We start from the raw sequence: 6,435 nt of genomic DNA on the forward strand, positions 1-6,435 counted from the left end.
CCTACCATAGCAATGTGGTCAGCAAACTTAATGATGGTGTTGGAGTCGTGCACGGCCACGCAGTCGTGGGTGAACAGGGAGTATAGGAGGGGACTGAGGACACACCCCTGAGGGGCCCCCATGTTGAGGATCAGCGTGGCGGATGTGTTGTTGCCTACCCTCACCACCTGGGGGCGGCCTGTCAGGAAGTCCAGGATCCAGTTGCAGAGGGAGGTGTTCAGTCCCAGGGTCCTGAGCTTAGTGATGAGCTTGGAGGGCACTATGGTGTTGAACGCTGAGCTGTAGTCAATGAACAACATTCTTACATAGGTGTTCCTCTTATCCAGGTGGGAGAGGGCAGTGTGGAGTGCAATAGAGATTGCGTCATCTATAGATCTTTTGGGGTGGTATGCAAATTGGAGGGGTCCAGGGTGTCCGGGATGATGGTGTTGATGTGAGCCATGACCGGCCTTTCAAAGCATTTCATGGCTACAGATGTGAGTGTTACGGGGCGATAGTCATTTAGACAGGTTACCTTGGCGTTCTTGGGCACAAGGACTATGGTGGTCTGCTTGAAACATGTAGGTATTACAGACAGGGTCAGGGAGAGGTTGAAAATGTCAGTGAAGACACTTGCCTGTTGGTTCTCGCATGCTCTGAGTATGCATCCTGGTAATCCATCTGGCCCCGTGGCCAGTTGAATGTTAACCTGTTTAAAGATCTTACTCACATCGGTTATGGAGAGCGAGATCACACAGTCGTCCGGACCACCTGGGGCTCTCATGCATATTTCAGTGTTGCTTGCCTTGAAGCGAGCATAGAAGGCATTTAGCTTGTCTGGTAGGCCCGTGTCACTGGGCAGCTTGCGGCTGATAGTGATAGTTTGCAAGCCCTGCCACATCTGATGAGCGTCAGAGCGGGCGTAGTAGGATTCCATCTTAGTCCTGTTTTGACGCTTTGCCTGTTTGCGGGATTTCTTATAAGCGTCCGGATTAGTGTCCCGCTCCTTGAAAGCGGCAGCTCTAGCCTTTAGCTCAGTGTGGATGTTGCCTGTAATCCAGGGCTTCTGGTTGTGATATGTACATATGGTCACTGTTGGGACGACGTCGTCGATGCATTTATCAATGAAGCCGGTGAGTGATGTGGTAAAATCCTCAATGTTATCGGATGAATCCCGGAACATATTCCAGTCTGTGCTAGCGAAACAGTTCTGTAGCTTAGCATCCATTTTGTCGGACCACTTCCGTATTGAGCACGTCACTGTTACTTCCTGTTTGAGTTTTTGCTTGTAAGCAGGAATCAAGAGGATGGAGTTATGGTCAGATTTGCTAAAGGGAGGGCGAGGGAGAGCCTTGTTTGCGTTACTGTGTGTGGAGTAAAGGTGATCTAGAGTTTTGTCGCCTGTAGTTGCACAGGTGTCATGCTGGTAAGAATGAGGTAAAACGGATTTCAGTTTCCCTGCATTAATATCACCGGCCACGAAATGCCGCCTCTGGATGTGCATTTTCTTGTTTGCTTATGGCCCTATATAACTCGTTGAGTGCATTCTTAGTGCCAGTATCAGTTTGTGGTGGTAAAATAGACAGCTATGAAAAATATTGATAAAAACCCTCTCGGTAAATAGTATGGTCTGCAGCTTATAATGAGGTTTTCTAACTTAGGCAAGCAAAACCTGAGACTTCCTTAACATTAGAGATTGTGCACTAGCTGTTGTTAATAAAGAGACACACCCCTCCTCCCTTCATCTTACCCGAATCTGCTGACCGGTCCTGACGGTTGTTTCACGACTGAGAAAAACAAAGGACGTTACAGTTTAAAAAAATAAAAAATGAAAATCTGAAATGTCTTGAGTCAATAAGTATTCAACCCCTTTGTTATAACTAAAGACACTACATGACCAAAAGTATGTGGACCCCTGCTCGTCGAACATCTCATTCCAAAATCATTGGCATTAATATGGAGTTGGTCCCAGCTTTGATGCTATAACAGCCTCCACTCTTCTGGGAAGGCTTTCCACTAGATTTTGGAACATTGCTGCGTAGACTTGCTTCCATTCAGCCACAAGACCATTAGTGAGGTCTGGCACTGATGTTGGGCGATTAGGCCTGGCTCGCAGTCGGCGTTCCAATTCATCCCAAAGGTGTTCGATGGGGTTGAGGTCAGGGCTCTGTGCAGGCGAGTCAAGTTCTTCCTCACCGATCTCAACAAACCATTTCTGTATGGACTTGCCTTTGTGCACGGGGGTTTTGTCATGCTGAAACAGGAAAGGGCATTCCCCAAACTGATGCAACAAAGTTGGAAGCACAGAATCGTCTAGAATGTCATTGTATGCTGTAGCGTTAAGATTTCCCTTCACTGGAACCATGAAAAACAGCCCCAGACCATTATTCCTCCTGCACCAAACTTTACAGTTGGCACTATGCATTGGGGAAGGTAGCATTCTCCTGGCATCCGCCAGAAGAAGCGTGATTCATCACTCCAGAGAGTGCGTTTTCACTGCTCCAGAATCCAATGGCGGCGAGCTTTACACCACTCCAGCCGACACTTGGCGTTGCGCATTGTGATCTTAGGCTTGTGTGCGGCTGCTCGGCCATCGAAAACCCTTTAATGAAGCTCCCGACTAACTGTTATTGTGCTGACGTTGCTTCCAGAGGCAGTTTGGAACTCGGTAGTGAGTGTTGCAACCGGGGACAGGCGATTTTTACGTGCTATGCGCTTCAGCCCTCGGCGGTCCCGTTCTGTGAGCTTGTGTGGCCTACAACTTCACGGCTGAGCCGTTGTTGCTCCTAGACGTTTCCACTTCAAAATAACAGCACTTACAGTTGACCGGGGCAGCTCTAGCAGGACAGAAATTTGACGAACTGACTTGTTGGAAAGGTGGCATCCTATGACAGTTCCACGTCGAAAGTCACTGAGCTCTTCAGTAAGGCCATTCTACTGCCAATGTTTGTCTATGGAGATTGCATGACTGTGTGCTCGATTTTATACACCTGTCAGCAACGGGTGTGGCTGAAATAGCCGAATCCACTATTTTGAAGGGGTGTTCACATACCTTTTCTATGTAATGTATGTACAGTATATGATATGCTGTAATAAAAATAAAAAACACTTGCAGCCAACCTGCTTGCACCAATCCCATGCAATTACAGTTAAATACTGTAAAATACAAACCCGCCTCCCCTCAATGAATTTAATTCATTAATTCATTCATTACAATTACCGTAAAAAGACTACAGTAAGAGTATTGGTACCGTAAAACTGATTACGGTAACATGCTGTACTGTACATTTACAGCATTATACTGGCATCAGAATTGCCAGCAAATTACTTTAATTATATAATATCCTACAGCTGTGTTGCTGTAATGATTACAGTAGGCTTGTTTACAGTATAATGCTGTATTGTGTAATACAGCACTGTTTTTCTTACTGTACAACATGTTCAGCATCCCTTCTGTAAATCACAATTACAGTATATAACTGGCAACTGCCAGTATAATGTTGTAAATCTACAGGGAAAAGTTTGGTGGAGTGCCCGTGGATCAACCTTTGTCACTCAGACACATGGATTTTCCTATTTTGTACAATACACTCCAGCATATGTCTGAATCAATGAAATACTCAGTGATTGTTAGTGAATAATATCAAGGAAAATCCAGTCAGAGTCAAGCTGGGGATCATTAATCATCATCAGATGATTATATTTGACATCATGCATGTTTGCATGAGGAGAATACAACATAGGCCCAACCAATCTTCAAGTATTTTCTGAGTCTCTATTGGGATTTGTGTTTTGAGTAAAAATAGCTTTCTGAAAAAGTTTCAAATTTGAAAGAATCACGACTTCATTTTACCCTCAGAGGACCGTTACTCAAGGATTAGTAGCTTGAGTGTCCTCTCCCTCTCCCAGTACAAAAGCCTGCATTTCTCTGGTCTGGGTCTATTATAAACCAAGGGGGAAATCTTTGTTAAAATGGAACAGAGGCACAAATAGAGCCAGTTTGGGCTGTTTCCCTTAGTTATGTCACTGTAATCTTTCTTCGCATTGACTTTGCTGCTGCAGTGATTGCCGTGAGTGACATCATCCCCTCCTGTATAGCTGCAGAAGGAGACATTCTCAGTCCTCAATTATTTACAAGCCAACCCTGAGCTCCAGCTTAACCAGACTGTCAGAGTGACACAACTAAGATGGAATGTTACAGTTTACACAATGCAGTCCAGCACAAATGCCTTTTAAACGTCTGTATATGATATACAGTCAAAGAAGATTGCACATTATCTTGGAATCCTGTCAATCTTAAGAGAAAGCAATCCTGAGTAAGACCGAATGACAACTATAGCAACCCTACCAACTGCACTGGTTATTATACCTTTTTGGCCTCATTGCTTATTTGCTGCAATACAAATACCTGGGCTGCTAAGAGGAGAGGGTGTTGTCAAGGTAATCCTAGCGGTCACTCTACCTCTGAGTCTCGTGGCCTGATGCTCCTAGAGTGAGAGCTGAGAGCCTTAATAGTGCATGTCAGTCCGGTTTGAGGATCCAGTCTGCTCCAGCTGTGGTCAGTTTAAAGCTGTATTGCTGCTAATGCATTGAGCGAGAGGATAATGCAGATGTAGGATCTTAATTTGATCACCATGTTGCAGGAGAACATTCCTGCAATGCAGGAAATATACAACTTGTAGTGTATTTGAGATTTAAAAAGGCTTCTGAAGTTTCTAATTTCCACTTTGACATTTCAGACTTGATTTTCCCTTATGAAAAATGTATCAACCCCTGCAAAAATGCCCATTAATTATAATCCATATAATAATTCACATTTCCTGTTGCTGCAGGATTATGTTCCCGCTGTAGCAAACTAACTCAAATTAAGATCCTACATCTATACCATACAAGGAGAAAGGGGGCTTATTCAAATTATATCATACAATAGAAACTGCTGAGACATTTGTGTCTCATTGCACCTGTAATCTCTTTGATTTTGTCTTGCCAATAAACTCTATTCTATCGTAACAAGAAATGTTCTCTAGAGTCACAAATTCAATGCAAATCATCTTGGTGTTTGTTTTAGTATTTGCTCCTCTTCGACTCATGCATCATCTCGCCATGAGTCAGATTCGTCTAACACACATTCACACACTTATCCATCAGTAGGCTACTCTATTGTCATTCTCTATGCATGATGCCCTGCAAGCTGTAGCTCACTTCAGTTCCTCTCTCAGTATGAGTGAGCCACAGGCTCCATTGTCGTTTTCGTTGCACTTGCATTCAGTAGCATCTATGAATCACATTATTATTATGAATAATATTGACATCAAAATGGGAGAACCAAAGACACGGGTGGTTCCTAATGTTGTGAGATTCTCACTGGTGTTTACAGAACAACTGGTTCTGAGAGATTAGGATCAGGACCTGCAACTGTAACAGTAAGCAACTGTAACAAAATGGAAGACTGCAGTGTAGCCTTTATTATAGGTACATGTTGCATGGATTGCTAAGGCATAAGAATATGAAAGTGTGTATTCTTATTTAAAATGTATGTAGTTTTGTACCTGTCTATTAACGCTATGTATAATGCTATTTTATGTAGTTCTGTCCTTCAGCTATAATTGTCTATTAATATTACGTATTATTTCATGTTTTGTGTGGACCCCAGGAAGAGTAGCTGCAGCTTTGGTTGTAGTTAATGGGGATCCTAATAAAATACTACTAAAATATTAGTAGGTTACTGCAAATAATTAAATGTTACAGTGAATGGTGTCATATACAGTATATTACACAAGGATGAAGGTCAATCTTATTTTCTTGAATTGAGGAATAAAAACATGGTATGCACAGGTCTACATTGTGTATGCATAAATGGCCATATGGGCATGCAGGCTGGTTTATGTTAAAATGGGTTATGAGTGGGTTACATGCGGGCTGGTTCACACAGGTTTAGGAACCGATAGTCACTGCAAAACTGGAACGGAGGAGGAGACAACCTGAGACTTCCCCTTGAACGGTTGCTGTGTTCATCTATCTGTGTCCCACCCATTGATTTTTATATCCATGTGAGCTGTGGTTTATGGCAGGGATGTTGTTTGTTCAGTAATAAGCCATCATCACTGTGGGCCGCAGACCAGTCCCCTGGCATCAGCCGCCCAGAGCTGTTTACCTCTCCGCTCCTTTCCTTTCTCTCTCTGTCTACTCCAGTAGGGTCCACCACTGCCATGGAGACCTCTGCATCCTGCCACTGTCCTTTGAGGAAAACAACTGGAGATACCAGAGAGAAGGTACAATACTTTTATGTTAATTTAATCATGTGCAGTAGATATTCTGTCTCTCGTGAGGATTGTGGCTTTTTGGGGAATTTCCTGTGGTGCCTTGTTGCTATTGTAACACTTAGGGATAGCTAGGATCCGATTTTCCAGCTCCCCTTGGGTTGTCATGGAAGTTCAAGATTTTGAGAGAGTATGA

This window comes from Coregonus lavaretus (assembly GCF_964263955.1).
Source record: "Coregonus lavaretus genome assembly, chromosome: 15".
NCBI classification, from domain to species: domain Eukaryota; kingdom Metazoa; phylum Chordata; class Actinopteri; order Salmoniformes; family Salmonidae; genus Coregonus; species Coregonus lavaretus.